Below are 19,823 nucleotides of genomic sequence, written 5' to 3'. Positions count from 1 at the left end.
GGATCCAAAATGCATCAGTCTGATTGATCCTAGAACAATAGGATTCAGAATGCAGCAGCCTGATCGGTCCTGGAACAATAGACTCCAGAATGCAGCAGTCTGATTGGTCCACAGGAGCCACCTAATCCAGCTCCAGGTGGAAATGAATCCGCACCCTGATTGGCCTACAGGAGAATCCTGGAATTAGCCAATCACGTGGGGCCCATTGTGTAAATAATGTATACAAAGCAGATATTCTGGGGGAACTTCCGTTCCTCCTCACCACTATGAGCTGAATAAAGAGCATGAAATCCACTCTCGACTCCGAGTATATTTCAGATGTTTTATTGTGTTTTGAATATTCTGATGGGAGCTGCCCAGAGTGGCTGGGAAAACCCAGTCAGATGGGCGGGGTATAAATAATAATAATAATCATCATCATCATCATTATCATCATTACAGTGGAGAAAGATCTAGCAGATGGCAATTATATCGAGTTTGCTCCCACCTATCAAATGGGGTTGGCATAGTGTGGACTTCTATAGTCATCTTCCCTCATTTCCATTTAAGCAGAGCTGTGAAGTGGTTTCCTTTCCTTGACTTTTCTTTTTAGCAGATTTCATCATGCTGTGTGGTTTATTGAAATTCTAACCTAGATTACGAAGGGATTTTATTTTAAGAAGAAGAAGAACAGCAGCAAACAAATGAAGGAATTAAAACCACCCAGGCCAGGGCCTGTTGCCAGGTCATGGGCATCTTGTCTATTTCATTACACACATCAACACCTCACCCGACGATAGTTGTTTTTCCTTTCAAATTGTGCTTCTCAGTGCACAGTGTGGCAGCACAGCTCCTTTGGCTGGAAAACAATGTTTTTGGCATCTTCAAGTTCAGCTAATATGAGAAAGATAGAGAGGTTTGACTATGGGAAGAGCAGTGAGATGGGGGTTCGGAGATGTCTGCAGCCTGCTTTTTTGGCAGGCAAAGTTAAGAAGAACACACTTCTAATCACCAGTTGACTTTATATTGCCCAGTTTGCTAAACAGGAGAGACTGCTGAGGAGCTGGAGCAACTGACAGCAATTTAAATTCAATTTCAACCTCGGTCTGTTTTGTTGCATGCAGACAACTGGGGATACCAACAAACCTCTGCTTTTGTCTCTTGCTTATCATAGTGTGTGAGGTCAAACCATCTCCTATAAATTCACCCCAAGGCCCAGGTTACGACCCATGAGCCAGATAAGAAATTGATTAGCATTCAGTGTGCGATTTGTAATAGCCAACACTTATGGAGGGCTGACTTCCCAGAGGGTTGCTATGCTTACCCTGAGCCCAATCCTTGCTCCTTGTGATTGCTTGCAAAGCAGAAGTCAGTTGCACTGTCTCAACCCTGAAACAACCTTTGGTCAGGCAAGGTTAAAAGCAGAACTTCCTGAGGCTGAGCAAAGACCTTATGTACAGTTCAGGGGCACAGATTAGCTTTGCTTGGTTTGGAATCACAGCAAAGGCTTCGGAAACCATGCCCTTCTGGCTAAGGTGAAGCCACCATGTCTTTGTAAAATCATTACAAATATCTTACAACACCCTGATATGACTTTGATGGTGTCCTTTGCATAATTTGGTTTTGCAAACGTTGGGGTGAAAATGAAAACGAAAATTAAAAAATGATGCTATCTTTCATACATCTTAGCAGTGGGCTGTTTTAAGTCTAATTATTAAGTTGCCTATGGATCAAATTACTCATCCACCCCTAGTTGTATAGAGTACTGTTTTCTTTAAAAAATGCAAAAACTTCAAAACCTAAAGTTAATAACTGCAGCCCACTAGGAAGTATTTCTCTGCAAGTCCATTACTTGTAAAACAGCTTCTGTTCACCAGTCTGGGACTTGTATGTGGAGATAAATGCAGCTATTTTGTGGAGTAGTTTTGGTTCTGAAAAGTGTGCACAGAATGCATGTTTTTTTTGGGGGGTGTACGCAAGAATGCTAATTTTAGGAGAAAATGCATTCAAAACATGCACATTTTAAGGGCAATAATATGCACAAAATGTGTTAAAAAAGATACTTCAGGGGAAAGTGTGTACAATTTAAATGGAAAATTTATGTACATTTTCTTGAGGTGCAAAAGCTGGACAGAACGGAGCTATATGCATGCAAAACTGATATGAAACACAAATAGACTGATTTGTCACTTCCTCTACAGGACACAAATCCTAATTTACAATAGTCATCACATACATACCCTTCTGAAATTTTTGCTCTTGCATATGTCATCCCAACTCTTGTATTCTACAGCTGCTCAAAATATCTGCTAGATTTGTTGTGCTTTTATTCTTCCCTCAAATGGTTATATTTGGAAGATCAGAAGCATATTGATTAAATGGGCCCAGCTGCTGATCTCAGTACCAGTAAGTTTGTTTCGATTCATTTTGATGATATTAGTCTCTGACTGTGTGATATGTGCTCAGGAAGAAGAGGGGGTGGGGGTGGGGGGTGGGGAACAGCTGCAGTTAAAATTAAAAATGTCTACAGTATTTGGCTGTTTAAGCCATTTGCAAAGCTACTTTGCAGGCAATAAGTACCAAATAGAAATGTTAAAACGAAGAGTGGCTGGCTTCAACATGCTCATTCAAATGCTGCTACAACTTTGACCTTTGAAGTCCCCAATTACTTATTTGAACCTCCATCTTTACCTCTGAATTTCCTTCCTAAGCTTGCTTAAGAGCTCATATCAATCTCTTAGTGAAAGGTCACCATGGCCTGCCATGTTACCTAGATTTTCATTATTTCCTCATAAACTATGACATTTCAGAAATGTCAGCATCTAAGGAAATCCGTGCAATATGGATATGGGAGGAGAACAAAGCATGTTTATTCCAATATTTTTTTGCAGAGCTACTCATATAACTGTGCTGAATATATGCAATGGATGCTGTCTGCAGTCCAAGTAAACCAACTTGGTATTTTCCACACCATGAATAAAATACATATCTTCAAACCTTTGGTATGTCTTTTGGTTTATATTCAGCTCACTGGAGGACACAAGATTGAGGGCAATTCTTTGGAGCTAAACTCAGTGAATTAACCAAAAGTTCCTGGGTAAATCTCATCCTGGCCATTCTCTGCTTGTAAAACTGAAATGGCAATGAACCACCTGCTGTACAGTGTCTCTTTCTTTTCTTTCTTTCTTTCTTTCTTTCTTTCTTTCTTTCTTTCTTTCTTTCTTGAATAAACTAGATGAGTCTTGCAAAACGTCCTGCACACTGAACTTCTGTAACAGCAGATATTCTAAATGCTGAGAGAGTTGACAATCATCAGAAAATGGGCGAATGTTTGAAATGATACATTGGTGACATTTGACAATTATCAACAAGTGACGATCCAGATTCACTGATCTATTTTTCTCTTTTCAAATATTTACATCCTCTGTGAGATTGTCAGTGCACTCCCGTGCTCTCTGTTTTATATACGCCCTGAAATGCAAATATAATTTAAAATAATTTGCTTCCAGGCATAATAGTCACTTGGCCCATGCTTGTGATACTATCAAGCAGACCTTGCATTTTGTTATGTTTGATTCAATTGCTTCATTTAATCATTTCATTTTTTGCATCTAGTCAGTCTTTTAAAGTTCTTCATGATAGAGTAAACACTGACCCAAAGCAGGACGGGGAAGAAACTGTAGCAAAGTGAAACTCATAAAACTGCTATCAATCTCATTTTCACTTAGAACCATAAATTGTTGGCTCAACCTCCATGGAAGTGCAAATCCCAGTGGGTTGCCTTGATTCATCAAAACTGTTCTTACATCTAGCAAAACAGATTAAGATCATTCAAGGATTTTCTCCACTTTGGGACTTGAAGCATTCTAGCATGACATTTCTTTTGTCAGATGCATAATCTCCACCAAAAAAGGTGACATTTGTGTGTCATAAGGACTGCTGGTTTGCAATGCCACCGGGATGGAATGCCTGATGCCCATGTAACATTACAATTCTCATTTGAAATCATTTCATTCTAGAAACAGCCTCAGTTGCAAGACACTGTCATTCCTCCTCCATAATTTATCTTCAAGAGTACATATGGCATGCATCTTGGCTCATTACGTTGCCATTATATGTTTAAAGATATGATGTTTCATTCCTTTATGTACATCATTTGATATTGTCAAGGACAGAGCTGTTGTTGTTTAGTCGTTTAGTCATGTCTGACTCTTCGTGACCCCATGGACCAGAGCACGCCAGGCACTCCTGTCTTCCACTGCCTCCCGCAGCTTGGTCAAACTCATGTTAGTAGCTTCGAGAACACTGTCCAACCATCTCATCCTCTGTTGTCCCCTTCTCCTTGAGCCCTCAATCTTTCCCAACATCAGGGTCTTTTCCAGGGAGTCTTCTCTTCTCATGAGGTGGCCAAAATATTGGAGCCTCAGCTTCAGGATCTGTCCTTCCAGTGAGCACTCAGGGCTGCTTCCCTTCAGAATGGATAGGTTTGATCTTATTGCAGACCATGGGATTCTCAAGAGTCTCCTCCAGCACCATAATGCAAAAGCATCAATTCTTTGGCGATCAGCCTTCTTTATGGTCCAGCTCTCACTTCCATACATCACTACTGGGAAAACCATAGCTTTAACTATATGGACTTTTGTCAGCAAGGTGATAGCTCTGCTTTTAAAGATGCTGTCTAGGTTTGTCATTGCTTTTCTCCCAAGAAGCAGGCGTCTTTTAATTTTGTGACTGCTGTCACCATCTGCAGTGATCACGGAGCCCAAGAAAGTAAAATCTCTCACTGCCTCCATTTCTTCCCCTTCTATTTGCCAGAAGGTGATGGGACCAGTGGCCATGATCTTAGTTTTTTTGATGTTGAGCTTCAGACCATATTTTGCGCTGTGCAAAGACGGACAGGTCATAGTGGAAAGTTTTGACTAAATGTGATCCACCTGGAGCAGGAACCGACAAGCCACTCCCGTATCCCTGCCAAGGAAACTTCATGGACAAAAACATCAGCCATATAAGGGCAGAGGCATATAATGACCGGCATATAAAGGCAGAGCTAGAAAGTAAGAAAGGGAATATATCTGTCTGTCTGTCTGTCTGTCTGTCTATCTATCTATCTATCTATCTATCTAATTTATCTACTTATTGCAATACATCATAGGATGTTTGAATCTTAGTGGCACATGGAATCAATGTTTCCTTTTGTATGTCTCTTTCCAAAATGTTGTACTAAAAGAAAAATTTACATGCAACTAGGAACTGTTGTGTTACTAAATCAAGAGTTGGCTGCAGAATAAAGCCCCTTCTATAATAATTCGTTCTTCAGTTATTTTACAACTTCTTATGAGCACTGGGCAAGCAGTTGTGTTGAGGAAAACATCTCGAGTTACTGAATATGAAATCTAGATTTCTCAGGCTAATCTGTAGGTTCCTGGTTGACGGGTGGTCCTGCTTTGCAGTCAAGGTGGCATTTTATTATAACAAATCAGCCCTTAAACACGACAACTTCTCGCAACATGTTATTAGGCAGTAGAGTTCCCACAAAAGCATGGGCATAAAATGAAATGTTGTATGAAATGAAATTCAGGGAAATATCTGAGGTTCCCCTTCAGTGGAAACATCTGAAGAATGTGGAGGTAAGTTAAAAAAATGTAGCGCAGGTCTTGGAATTTCTTGGGTGCTTGATTTCCCTTATATTCCTAAGTCATCATTAGTTTTCGTCCAAAGTGAAATTCATTGTGGGTTTGGAGAATCTAGCTCAAGGCAAAACGTCTGAGAAAATTTGAGGGAAGCAAGAAGAGTTTGATAACATTAAAGTTTCTAAGCACTTTCACTCACCTCTACTAAGCAGCTGAGCAACAAAGGCCCTCAGGATGGCAGCACAGTTGCCTGACTGAAAGCTTAAATCCAGCAACCCAAAATGAGTTTCATTTATTATTCTTGGTGTGCTCAAAATGTTGGTACTGACCTTGTACTTCATTTTTTTTTTTTTGATAGTGCAGTTCTAAAGCTTGAAGAAATTGGGTGAGTTATGTATGAGTGGTTCCAATTGGATTACGCCTACATCCCATAAAAAATATTCAACATCCACTTTTATGAGCTAAATTTAAAGTGCATCTGCATACATTTGCACATGAATAAAACCAGAGTTCTCATGGGAGCAAAGTGTGTGCTTTCTCTGTTTTTAAATCACGCAGGCATTGTACACTACATCTTGGGACATGCACACACTGTGTGATAATGTACGTTCAGGAGATGGAGGGGGAATCTTTTTAAGGCAGCGTTTGCCACCTGCAATTTTATAAGTGCTTATATTAATTCAGAATTAAAATCATTTTTTTAAATCTGGTGTCCAGTTAACATGTTTAAGCCATCATATACTGTTAGGACTACCATGTGGCAGTTTAGCTTTCCTCATTGCCCAGTTACCCAGACAGAAATTTCAGAGAGCTTTAAAGTCATAGATAAAAAATTTAGTTTATATGCAATAACATTAATCCGTTTGTCCCGTGTTAGAAATAACAGGTGGTATGCAATTCTCTCTTTTTGCTGGTGAGAGGCATCCATCATCATAAGAAGAGAAGAAAGCGATTTCCCACAATTTCCCCTCCTTTCTGGGTCATATCTAATAGAGTGGAAGTAAGATAAATACTTATCCACAGTGACTTCTAATTTGTTTGCCTTTATTATTTATAATACAGGGTAAGCTAATTCGTTTTATTGCATATAAACGAAACCTCGCCTATATTGCAATAATTCAACTCAGGGAACAACTGTGTGCTGTCTTTTTGGACAGATTAATGAGTGGTTTTATGGAAAGAGCTCGTTTAGGAATGATGACTGAAGCCATATTTGCACATATTCACACGCACACACACAAAAAATCATCTCCAAACAAGTACATTAAAGGTGGTAAAATATTTAGAATTACTTTAATTAATCAATTCTTATTTCCGAGAGAAAAGCTAGGCTGGCACTTCATGCTGTTAGGTATTTAATGGGAATGGTTTATATGCTGATACATACTGTTTAGTTAGCTTTCCTGCAGCTAATTTGCTCTGTATTATTGAAAGCTTCCTACAAGACATGCTCACAGGAGTGGTGTGTTTGGTTTTTTAAGTAGCATCAGCAATTTTCTTAAAATTACTGTACTGTGGAGTTAACTTGTGGGCTACAAATCCATGCTCCTAAATGTGCAACTGCACACGTAAGAGGAGACCTATTTAGACCTTGATGGGGTTTTTCCCCTCTCCACCTCCTCTGAACTGCTTGCTATGTAGTAACAGCAATGTTTCTGGCCATTCTCAGGCAAGTGTAGGGGATTCCCTGGTCCTGAATGCAGGGACGCAGGAAGGGGTGTGTGGGCGAAGCGGTGCGCCCTGGGTGTCATCCCTGAGGTGACAAAATGGCACATCACAGGAGGCGGCACTTACTGCGGGGCCTGGCCTGCAGTGCGCCTGAGCAACACGTCTCTCCTGGGAGTGACACGGGGGCTCGGGGCCCCACAGGGCCTGAAACAGCAACGTGGGGCTTGCGTCTGCCAGGCGGACGAGATGTGCAGCGTGTGAGTCATTTTGTTCTCACGGCTGCCCATGGAGGCACAGGTCAATTCTGTGTCCAGGGCAGCTGTCTAACAGCTCCATCTGGTACACAGGCTGAAACCCTACCTGCCTGCGGACTGTCTTGCCAGAGTGGTGCATGCTCTGGTTAGCTCACACTTAGACTACTGTGTGGGCTTGCATCATAGTGAAACTCGGATCTGGTCCAACTTATCATTCAAGGCAAATGTAACAATAGCTCTCTCCAACTGTTAGTCTGCAAGTCAAGAACCGGGCTTGGGAATGTGCTGCCTTCTTTGCGTGGCGCGTTCCCGCCTCCCCCTTGGAAATAAAGACACAGGACACCAGTATTTTAGGTTAATGGGTGAAAATAGGCCACAACCTAATTGATTACAGGAATTGTGCGGTATTGGCTTAGGCATTGGTCCTATCGTCTATCCGGCTTCAGCCTGATTGCTTGAAGACCGGCAAGGATTAACCACCAGTAGGGGGAGTCCTGCTGATGCACGTCAACTAGGAGCTCCCCTGGGGTCAGTTCGGGGGCGTGCCTTAGGCCCACACCTCCATAAGCTTCGGACAGGGCAACGTCCCCCAGAATCCTTTACCGGACTACCCTTCGATATGGGGGAAGGTGATGGCGCTTCCTCCCCCCCACTCATCTGCATAACAATACCCTTACCAATGCCTAACTGCACTCGAGCAGGTCCAACAGTGCAAAAAAAACAACAACTGCTGTTTAAAAATTAAAACCCAAAAAGAAGCACAAAACCAGAGCAGCTAGGGCGCTAGAGCGGAGAAAGAGAGAAATCCTCAGCTGCGCCAGCCCTAAATAGGGCGGGTCACGGCTCCCAGGCCAGCCGATTGGCTGGCAAGGGAGATGACGCGTCCGAGGATTCCCCGATCTCGCGGGGGCTGCAAGCCAGCTCCCCCGCACGTGGGGGGAGGGCATGAAGCCCGCAACCCCCCCTCCTCTCCAGCTCGGAAGTGGCTTTGGAATAATAAGCAACGATGCTACCTGGTACGACACCTTCTCAAGGGATGCTTGAAGAATTTGGCCATTGCAAATTCTGAAAGGAACCGAACAGATCCACACTTCCTTTGCAGAGCAGGAGTTATCCATTCACCTCAATGCTCTGATGGAATTTCCCCTTTCTAAAATGTATTTTTGTGTATTTTGAGAGAAAACACATTTTAAACTGTGTTTGACTATGTTTTTAAAGGATATTTTTCATGCAGGTTTTATGTGGAAATGAGATAAATTGATTTATGAGACAACACAAGCAAAACTGATATGGAATGGAATGATCTGATTAATCCATCCCTCTGCCCAGCAGGACATATTCCTACTTAAATGCATACAGAATTGGACCCTATATCAATTTCATTCCTGGTTGTTTATTCAGTGAATAGATATTATTACATTCTGTACTAAGAGCATCACAAAGTAAATACTTTATATAATGTCCAACGGTCACGGGCTTTACTAGGAACTGACATTTCCAGTTTATGTCTCTCCACTAGATGACACTGCCACTCCTAAATAAAACCCTATATTTTGTACCAAAATAAAAATAAAAATCCATCAATGAAGAACAAGTTCAGACAGTAAATGAAATGTACACTATAGAAATACATACAAGTACATCACAGAGAGAATACAGTTTGTACAATGAACCTCAGTACCTGCTTCATCCCAATACAACAGACTTTTGGATAGGATTTTTCAAAATATGTTTTCTCACTGATTTCAGTCTGAAGAAATGGAAGCTGCGCTTTCCATTCAATATGCAACTGAATGCAGTAGCAAAGGTTACACTGTCAAGGATACCTATATGCAACTGTGCAACAAAAGGGGACATGTTCTTGCAATGGAAAAAGAAATAATAGCATGACAGTGGTTTTCCTTAAATGTGTTCATGGTGACCCTGAGTGTCTCCAAAGTTGGAACCTAATTTTAAGTGCACTCCGTCCACAAAGCGTGTTCTCCAATAAATGAGAGCACGTGTTGCGGTGTGGGCCGCCAGGCCAGGCCTCTTGTTGCCAGGCAGGTTAATAGTTGTTGCCTGGCACTATGATTGGGTAACCGGGTTGCTGGGGCAAATTGTATGTTGCAAATTGGGTGGGTGGGACCATAGTCTTTAAATAATGGTGCACTCTGGTTTCTCTTTCTCTTTGCAGAGTGCATCGGATCACCCGCCCGCCCGCCCTCTTTTCCGGTTGACCTTGCTTTGCCTGTCATGAGGTCGTCTGCTTTGGAGCAGGGGCCTAGTAGGAATTTTGCCATTTGGTGATTGGCTGTGCCATTTGGTTTTTGCCTACTACTCAGCAATTCGTCACAACTTGTAAGGTTGCGGTTAGGCATTGGTTATAATATGCTGGTGGTGGAGGGGTCAGGATAGGCTGTGCCTGCCCCTCCTATTGTGCTGAAGGGAATTCCGTTAAAGGAATCCTGGGGCTTGCCACGATTTTGTCCAATCCCTGTCATGGGACCAGGGCCGCCCAATCCCTGTCATGGGAATCCCTGTCATGGGACCAGGGCCGGCAAGCTTTCGGGGAGCTGCTGGGGTGAGCGGCGTGGGTCCGACGCTTAGCTCAAATGATCCCCAGTTTGACTTTCTCTTCTACTGGCTACCGATCGGACCTCGGGATGTCAGTTCTGTCCCAGGTGGGGGGACAGATAGTCATAACCAATGTCTAAACAACCACTCACTGATTTTTGTATTTTAATAAAGTTGTGGCCAAAATAGTGCCCAAAAACCAAAACTAAAATTACGTGTTATGTGTGAAGTTATTTGAGGGGTGGCCTGGGGACCTACACACGCAATGCATTTTTTAATTTCTGCTTCAGCTTTTAGCTAGAATCTCCTTCTTAATCTTCCTTGTCTTAGTCCTGCATTCCATTTCAGTGCTTTGGGGGCATTTCTGTGTACACAAAGGAACTCTGCACATGCTTATAGTCCTTTGAATGGGAGCAACTGTGAGCAACTGGAGCTCATAGGAAATTATTGGATTGTACCACCTTAGAAAATTGTTTATGGGGAAAGATATGCTTCTTACCCCTATTGCTGCTATGAATGTGCTTTACCCAAAGATCTCCAGGGGCACAGAGACCCATGATGGCAGCAGTACATTTTGTCTACTGTCTGTTGTGGGGGGGGGGCGCAAACTGTGGAAGAGGGGAGGGAAAGCAGAAAATGGTTCCTCCCTCTGCATCACCTTCTTTGACCACCATAATTATTGTGTGGTACCCCCAAACCCACCTACTAGTGTTTGTGTGTAAGCTGGTCTTTCGTTTCTAGTGGGAATAATTGTCAGGCTCATGAAGATGCTTCAAAAAGTGGAAGGCACTGAAAACACTTTGAGAATACAAATGATCCTACTGAATGTGATTTTGTGGGAGACTATTTTTTAAAGACTAGCTTTTGAATTATGGTGCTGGAGGAGACTCTTGAGGGTCCCATGGACTGCAAGAAGATCAAACCTATCCATTCTGAAGGAAATCAGCCCTGAGCGCTCACTGGAAGGACAGATCGTGAAGCTGAGGCTCCAATACTTTGGCTACCTCATGAGAAGAGAAGACTCCCTGGAGAAGACCCTGATGTTGGGAAAGATGTAGGGCACAAGGAGAAGGGGACGACAGAGGACGAGATGGTTGGATAGTGTTCTCGAAGCTACCAGCATGAGTTTGACCAAGCTGCGGGAGGCAGTGGAAGACAGGAGTGCCTGGCGTGCTCTGGTCCATGGGGTCACGAAGAGTCGGACACAACTAAAAGACTAAACGACAACAAAGCTTCCTACAGATTTCTGGGCAGAATTATAGCCAATTTATGTGGACTTCTTCTTCTTTTTTTAAAAAAGTGCTAAGTGGCTGGACTTTGAATACCACAAAGATCTAATGCCTCCTCCTTGTTTTGCAAGATGGTCTTCTTATTCAAGGTGTGAAATGAGTGGATATGTCAAAGTTTTCAGGGGTCAAGCTGCAAACAGGGAGTGAGTACTGATGGAGATTGGAACTAGAACTCTAGCACTAGACGTTCCTTGATGGTGTCCAACCATAAGCCCAGCATGAACAGCTTTTGAAAAAATACACAAGGCATTTTAGTTGGATACTTTAGTTATCTTCTATTAGGGCTCTTTCTGTTATTACATTGTTTTAGCTACATGGGAGCCACTGCAGTATGTGAAAGGTCCATGGTCACACTGGAGAGAATCATTGATTCTTCCCATGCCAAGTGATGCTGGTATGAGAAAAAGCCATGGTGTAGATGCCTTCAAACAGGGACATGGGTGGCGCTGTGGGTTAAACCACAGAGCCTGGAACTTGCCGATCAGAAGGTTGGCGGTTCAAATCCCCACGACGGGGTGAGCTCCCTTTGCTCGGTCCCTGCTCCTGCCAACCTAGCAGTTCGAAAGCACATCAAAGTGCAAGTAGATAAATAGGTACCGCTCTGGCAGGAAGGTAAACGGCGTTTCCGTGTGCTGCTCTGGTTTGCCAGAAGCGGCTTAGTCATGCTGGCCACATGACCCGGAACCTGTACGCCGGCTCCCTTGGCCAATAAAATGAGATGAGCGCCGCAACCCCAGAGTCGGTCACTACTGGACCTAACGGTCAGGGATCCCTTTACCTTTACCTTTACCTTTACCTGCCTTCAAAATGACCTCAGATGTCTGAAATCACACACAGCTTTATCACGGTCCAGAGACCCAAAATATGCAGTACAATACAGTGGTAAAGGTAAAGGTAAAGGTACCCCTGCCCGTACGGGCCAGTCGTGTCCGACTCTAGGGTTGTGTGCTCATCTCACTTAAGAGGCTGGGAGCCAGAGCTATCCGAAGATACTTCCAGGTCACGTGGCCAGCGTGTCGAAGCCGCTCTGGTGAGCCAGCACCAGCGCAGCACACGGAAACGCCGTTTACCTTCCCGCTATAAAGTGGTACCTATTTATCTACTTGCACTTAGGGGTGCTTTCGAACTGCTAGGTGGGCAGGAGCTGGGACCGAAAGATGGGAGCTCACCCCGCCGCGGGGATTCAAACCGCCGACCATACGATCGGCAAGTCCTAGGCAATACAGTGGTACCACGAGTTAAAAATGCCTCAGGTTACAAACACTTCAGGTTACAAACTCCGCTAACCTGGAAGAGTTACTTCGAGTTGAGAACTTTGCCCCAGGATGAGAACGGAAATTGTCTGCCGGTGGCGCAGTGGCAGCAAGAGGCCCCATTAGCGACAGCATGCCTCTAGTTAAGAACAGTTTCAGGTTAAGAATGGACCTCCAGAATGAATTAAGTTCATAACTAGAGGTACCACTGTAGTCAGAAATCACCAAGACAGTCTTCCCTAACTTGGTGTCCTCCAGAGGTTTCAAATCCCAGCAGTCCCATCAAGCATGGCCAATGCTTCGGGTTGATGGGAGTTGTAGTCCAACAACATTTGGAGGGTACCAGATTGGGAAAGGTTACACTAGGCTGTGCAGGAAGGAGCCATGCTGCAGGAATTTCCTCACCACTAACAGTAATGTAAGGTGGGGCATGGAGAATAGTCTTTTGTCCCCTTAAAATGCTAAAGCACTCTAAGCCTGTGAGAGTGTATGGATTATAAGGGCGAAGTAGGTCTAACACTAGGTAATTTGGCATATAACATAAACTGCTGTGAATTGGTGATGTTGCCAGTAAAGTTAATTGCATAACTCCCATTGTCCTTAGTGGTGCAACACTGATGCAAAAATGAGAGGATATAAAGAAAGTCAATGCACTGGACTTCCGGGTTGGCGCCTCTGGCAATGGTGGATTTCCTCCAATCGGGAGGAATCCGCTCCATGGAAAACAGGGTCTGGACCACCACGGTGAGGCGGAGACCCATTAAAAACCATAGGCGGGAGAAGCCTGTGGACGTGGGATTCGGCTGGCACCTTTGCGCATCCCCTACTCGCGGGGAAACCCTGTTTTGGGGATCCGGAGCGACGTGGGGTGAGTGGCGCGGTGCTTTGAATCGACTGCTTCTTTCACGGAGTGAAGCCGCATTGCTGTTGCCGGAGAGCACTGACTTTTTCCTGTGGACAATTGGACTTTAAACATTTACTCGTGAGTAAAACGGAAAATTGGATTCTTAAATACTTTAATTCGGCACTGAAACGGGAAGGTTATAAACAGGAAGTCCGCCTCCCATTTTTGTAAATAGATTGAAGCAAATACGTTACAAGTTAAAGCCTTTGAAAGCTTTTGGCAAAGGATCGAATTTCCACCGGTTTAAAATACAAAACCCCCCTTGGAAGCAGGAGAAGAGGGGGAAATTTTGGATCTAGTGAGCCTGCAGGAGAGAGTGAAAAAATCAAATTACCACTGCTCTGAACCTGGGAACGGGCTGCCAGATGACGTTTGGAGAGAGTGCTTTTGACAGAACAGATTTGACAGCTAGCTAAATAGGAGTAAGATACTGTTTCCATTGTCCTTTTCTGCGTTTAAAAAAGAGGAAAAGTAACTGAAAATTTATCTTTAATGCTTGAGTTGCGCTTGAAAGAACTGATACAAGTGGAGACTGTTTCCCTCTAGAGGAAGCTTTTGAAACTGTTACAGGAGTATAACTGGGGGATTTCCAGTTGCAGATAAGGATTCTGAGAACCAGAGAGCGACCTTGGACTATTAAAAAATGTTGACAGGAGAGGCCATTGTGACTGTTTTATGCAAGATAAGCTGTTCGCTGGGACAGCTTCACAAGAAGATGGATGACATGACTTTCAAAGTTGATAATTTGGAACAGAAAGTGACCAACTTGAGTCAAAAAGTGAACACCAACACAGAAATAATTCAGGACTTTGTACAGGAATCCATTTTGGCAGGACAAATGGTGGAGGAGAAGGAGGAGAAGGAGAATGCTGCTGTTGTTGAACGTAAAATAATACAAGTAAGATCTGTGGTTTTACAGAAGCAAATTGCGGACTATAAGTTGAGGCCTTCTATGATTGAATCTAGGAAAAGTCAGACTCTGAGGAATGGATCCCGGCTTGGATTAAAGAAGGAAAGTTGGAAAGAGTCCTCTATGCAGGGATTAACTGACTTTTGGGACATGGACTCGGGCCTGGAGGAGATTGAAGTTTTGGGGGCCTTTGGAATTGGAGGAATTTTGAAATATACCCGGAAATACTTCATGGACTGTAGCTTTAATTATGGAAATTTAGCTGATCTGTTCAGAAGGAAGAAAAGGATTGACAGGCTGGAGTTTCCCCGAGATTTGCTCTTTAGCATTAAAGAAAATGAAGAAGACCTGCAGAAGGGACTTGGAAAAGAGTTAAGAGCCTCGGACATAAGATCACCAGGTTGATGGACTTTATGGAATTGACGGAAAGGACTGGCAGAATCCGAAACCTGGGAGAGGAGATGGTGGAAAATTTAAAGTTTATATATAGACTTATGGTAAAACTAATGAGTGATGGAAAAATGGTGGAATGATTTTTTGTTTTGTTTTTTATGGGCTTAACAGAAATGTTATAAGGAGTTAAGCATATATAAGTATTTTAGTTTTAATGGAAAATAAGCTTAAAAAATACGTTATTTACAATATCACAGAAAATGGAGAAAGATGGAAAGGATTTGCTGAAACAATTAATAGAAATGGAACACAAAAAGGGAGGTGTGAGGAGGTCGAGGAAATAAGGGAATGAAAGATAGAGTATGGAAAAGAGACGATGTATGTTTTTAAATTGTTTTTGTTTTGTTCTATTCAGGGTTAAGGTTAGGGAGTGGGGTTTGTTTAGTTTAGTTTAATCTGTTTAGTTTTGAGTTTAGGTTGTGTTTTGTATTGTTTATATATTGCATTGTATTGTTTTTTCTTTTTGTTTTTCTCCTTTGTTTTTTCTTCTGTTTTTTTCTTCTTTGCTTTCTTCTCTCTTTTTGTAATCTATAAAAGTAATAAATATTATTTAAAAAAAAAAGTCAATGCACTATCATTATGGTGTCCTGAAATGATGGAGACTACCAAAGAGAACTGTGAACAGTCATGGTCCAGAAACAACTCCAACCATCAAACGTCTACTCCTTTGATTATCTTCTTCCTACAATAAAGACAGACCTCCTTAGTAACACTGAATTTGCACAAACCATTTGTTTTATTGTTTGCAATCATGCCGCATCATTTGGTTCCATAGCCTCTAATTGTGTTTAATTCCAGATGTTTAGCTCTACAGCATCTGACCTTCTAGGCACTATTACAATAAAGTTCTTAAGCGTTTGCTGACAAAGCAGATGCAGCCATAATCACCCCTCTTTTACCACTTATGAGCAAAAGCAAGTTTTCCGCAGTGTGTGTTCAGTTCTGTACCTGCCGGGAGGGGGGGCTGAATAAAAATATTTCTATGCTTAAAGCAAAAGAGTTTTCAGTCGACAATGTAACAAATCTGTGGGGCATTTTCCTAAAGATTTAAGATTTGAGGTTGACGAAAAGCCACACAATATTAGCACAACTTTAGCTCTGCCTTACATATTCTGTAAAAAACGACAACAACCCTCTAAGGTTTTGGTTCATTATATAGCAGGTTGTATTTCATGATGATACCTAAGCTAGTCTCAAAACAAGGTGATAACATACATAAGGGAGGCCAACACAATTCTCTGAGCTTGGTTATAGAAGTGAATTTCAGAGGCCTGTAAAACCTTGCCTTGAAGGACAGCCGAAATTTACCTGTTCCAACATTTTATCTGGTTCAGATTCTAACCACAACCTACCAGAGAAGGGTCTCAGAAGACAGTATGGCGGTCTGGGTAAGTGATGGGAGGTGGTAAGAGGCTATATTAATTATATTTAATCTTCTAGATTAAATAACCCCCTGTGTGGGGTTAACCAGAAAGGAATCTGCTACAAGCCTGTATACCAAAGCAAAGGGCTTTGCAGACTCTCCAACAGGAGAAAGCCCCCTAGCAGAGTTTATTTCTCATCCTTAGACATATTAGTGAAGTGTATGAATAGGCTATTAAACCTTATTTAATTCTGTTCAAGGGACACGGGTGGCGCTGTGGCGGGAAGGTAAATGGCATTTCCGTGCGCTGCTCTGGTTCGCCAGAAGCGGCTTAGTCATGCTGGCCACATGACCTGGAAGCTGTACACCAGCTCCCTTGGCCAATAAAGCGAGATGAGCGCCGCAACCCCAGAGTCGGTCACGACTGGACCTAATGGTCAGGGGTTCCTTTACCTTTTTAAAGGGTCTGAAAAGAAAGGGAGAAAGGAAGTAGGGAGCTGAGGAATGAATCAATCAATGAAAATGTGTGGCTGTCTACCATTGGTGGAGAGAGGATACCACTGAGAAGGAAACTGAGGAGACAGAGGAATTGTGGGAAAGGGAGAGGAAAAAGAAGGGAAGCAAGAAATGCAAGCAGGGTACTGATTTTAACTATTCAACTACTGTTCGTTAAAAAATTGTTAGCCTCCAAATGGATAGCATACCATTGAGATTTTGTTAACTTCAGAATTCACTTCAGTTACTAGAACTTTGTACCTATTTCAAGTACTTCAGCCCTTAACTGAAAACTTCCCTTATATTTTATTATACGGTGGTGGTTGTTTTGGTTTATAGCGTTCAGCTGTCACCATCAATCCTCTGAAAGCACTGTAGACTGAAAAGTAGGAAAATCAATCCCATTTGAATCTTTTTATAGTGTACTATTTTTATCGAATAGCTTGGCAATAATGGACACCAAATAAAGACAATTTGCAAATCTATTTTTAATTCCTTGTTTTCTCCCTGCTTTTGCTCTCTTTCCCACAAAGTTGGCATCAGCAGCAGACCCTTTGATTTCTATTTTGGGGGTTCAGGGAAAGAACTATACTTTACACAATGGGAAATTCAGGACTGAAATTCAGTTTGGGCTGATGTGCTAGCAACAATTGTTTCTGGACCAGAATATCCAGGCTGCAGTGACACATGCATTGGTAATTCCAAGACTGGACTTGGACTGCTGTAATTCATTTTGTATTGAGCTTCTATTATGGCTGGTCTGGGAGCTGCAGCTAGCATGGAAGTCAGCAGTGAGGTCTGCTGAATGAGACAGTTACCACAAGCCTTTAACACGGCTTTCAAAATAACTGCATGGGCTGCCAGTACACTAGCAGACCATGTTGAAGATTGTGACATTTCTTATAAAGTCCAAAACAACTTGCGACCAAGTTATAGGAGGTCATGACATCTCCTGCATAAACCTGCCTGGACACTAAGATCTTCAAATGACACACACACACACACACACACACACACACAGAGTTGTTCCACAGACTGCAGGTGTCCATCTTGTGACAATCAGGAGGAGAGACTTTTATGTTGTGGCACTCAGTTTAGGGAACAACTTCTCCTTTGAGATGAGGAATACTGATCTTGGCTTTCAGTGCTTGTTACAAACTCACTTCTTCTCATTACTAAAGTGTTATGTTCATCCTGACTTGGTGGCTGATGTATTTATTTATCGGGATCAATGAATATTAGAGAAAGTTGCAGAGAAAAAGAATGTGTATATTATGAGAAAGGCACACTAAAATGCTGATGTATTTCTACGAGGACTTCTGGAAGGGGGGGGGGAATCACAAACTGATATGAAAATGTGGGGAACTAGACTTAAGATTGGAAAAATAAGGAACAGAGAGAAACCGAAACTGATTTTCCCAATCCTGGTTCAAGGCAGAATGTTACCACCTCAATTCCATTCACAACAATTCAAAGATACATGCTCAAGCATACAAGTCAAAACTTTAAGCATAAGATTATGAATTGGGATAAGATTTTTCTGTTACACTTGGATTTTCACTGGTGCTGGAATTCTCTGGTACCCAAAAAACATTAGCAACTGTGCTTTCAATTGTCATTGTGTGTGTGTGTGTGTGTGTGTGTGTGTGTGTAATATATATATATATATATATATATATATATATATATATATATAGTTGTAAGTATTTTAAATGCTGATCCCTAACTGAGACTAATTTACCAATCTGTGATCTAAGCACCAGCTCCTAACTTGGTCCAAAGTTAACTTACTTTGTGGGGACAAAGCCCAAACAACAGAAAGATGGAACAGAATTAACACAAGAACAGCCTGCTGAATCAGGCCAGTGGCCCATGTAGTCCAGCATTTTCACAGTGGTAAACTTGTGGGAAGTCTGAAAGCTGGACAGTTTTTAAAATACAATTCAGAATTGTCAGGTTTTCACTACCTGGGAGATGGGAAGCATAGCTATTAATCAACAGCATGGGGAAGAATATATTCAATGGTGTATCCATTTCTGTCACCATTCTTTTCCTCCACCTTCTCTTCTATCTCTGTCTCTTTGTTCAGGGGGTAAGAAGCTGCTGAACAAAATGATCCAAGTTGTATAGATTCTACTTGGCTCTTATTGTGGGTGCTTGAATCACATGTGTTTTAAATTAGGCTGTATCGCTTGAGACAGATAACAGGCTCCCCTATGTCTGCATTTGCGGCTCATAATGGCCTTCACACATTGTCCCTCTCTTCTGTAGCTTCCAAATACTTCTGTTACAATTAACCACCGATTCCTTTGAAGACGTATTTTAGTCCTTGTGTTAGTTATCTTTGTGAAAAGAGCCAGTTGTATCTGTAGCCTGTGGCAATGATCGCTTTCAGAAAGAGAGAGAAGCCTTTTGTGAGGGGGTGAAATCTGAAATTAGCTACCGAAAACGGCTTGCTAAAATGAGAATTTTAATGTTTGACATAAAATGGGCCATGGCTGACGTTAAGGCCTTTCACAACTCAGGACCAGAGTACCTGAATAACTAACTCTTCAACAGGGGGAAGGCTCATAGCTCACTGGTAGACTATCTGCCTTTCATGCAGAAGGCCCCTATGGTCAATGCTCAGCATATCCAGGTTGAGGGTTGAGACAGAGATACCTGTCTGAATTCTGGGGAGGTGCTGTTAGTCAATGTAGACAACGCTGAGCTACATGGACTAGTGATCTGATTTGGTATACAGTAGCTTTTGATAGGTCTATCTTCTGCATTGCACCACTCATCCTCCCATGTACTTACTGTGGGAGATTTTTCTTTCAAACATAACTGCATGATTGCTAGTTAGTATTTGAAGGGGTTAAGGACTACACAGTTCTAATTGCTAGAGTAGGCTCAGTTAGGTCATGCTCCCTCACATACGTGAGGGAAGAAGCAATGTACAGTGGTACCTCGGGTTACAGATGCTTCAGGTTACAGACTCCGCTAACCCAGAAATAGTACCTCAGGTTAAGAACTTTGCTTCAGGATGAGAACAGAAATTGTGCGGTGACAGCAGGAGGCCCCATTAGC

Source organism: Podarcis pityusensis (assembly GCF_964106645.2).
Source record: "Podarcis pityusensis genome assembly, chromosome: 6".
Lineage (NCBI taxonomy): Eukaryota > Metazoa > Chordata > Lepidosauria > Squamata > Lacertidae > Podarcis > Podarcis pityusensis.
Note: the sequence above shows the minus strand (reverse complement) of the source record.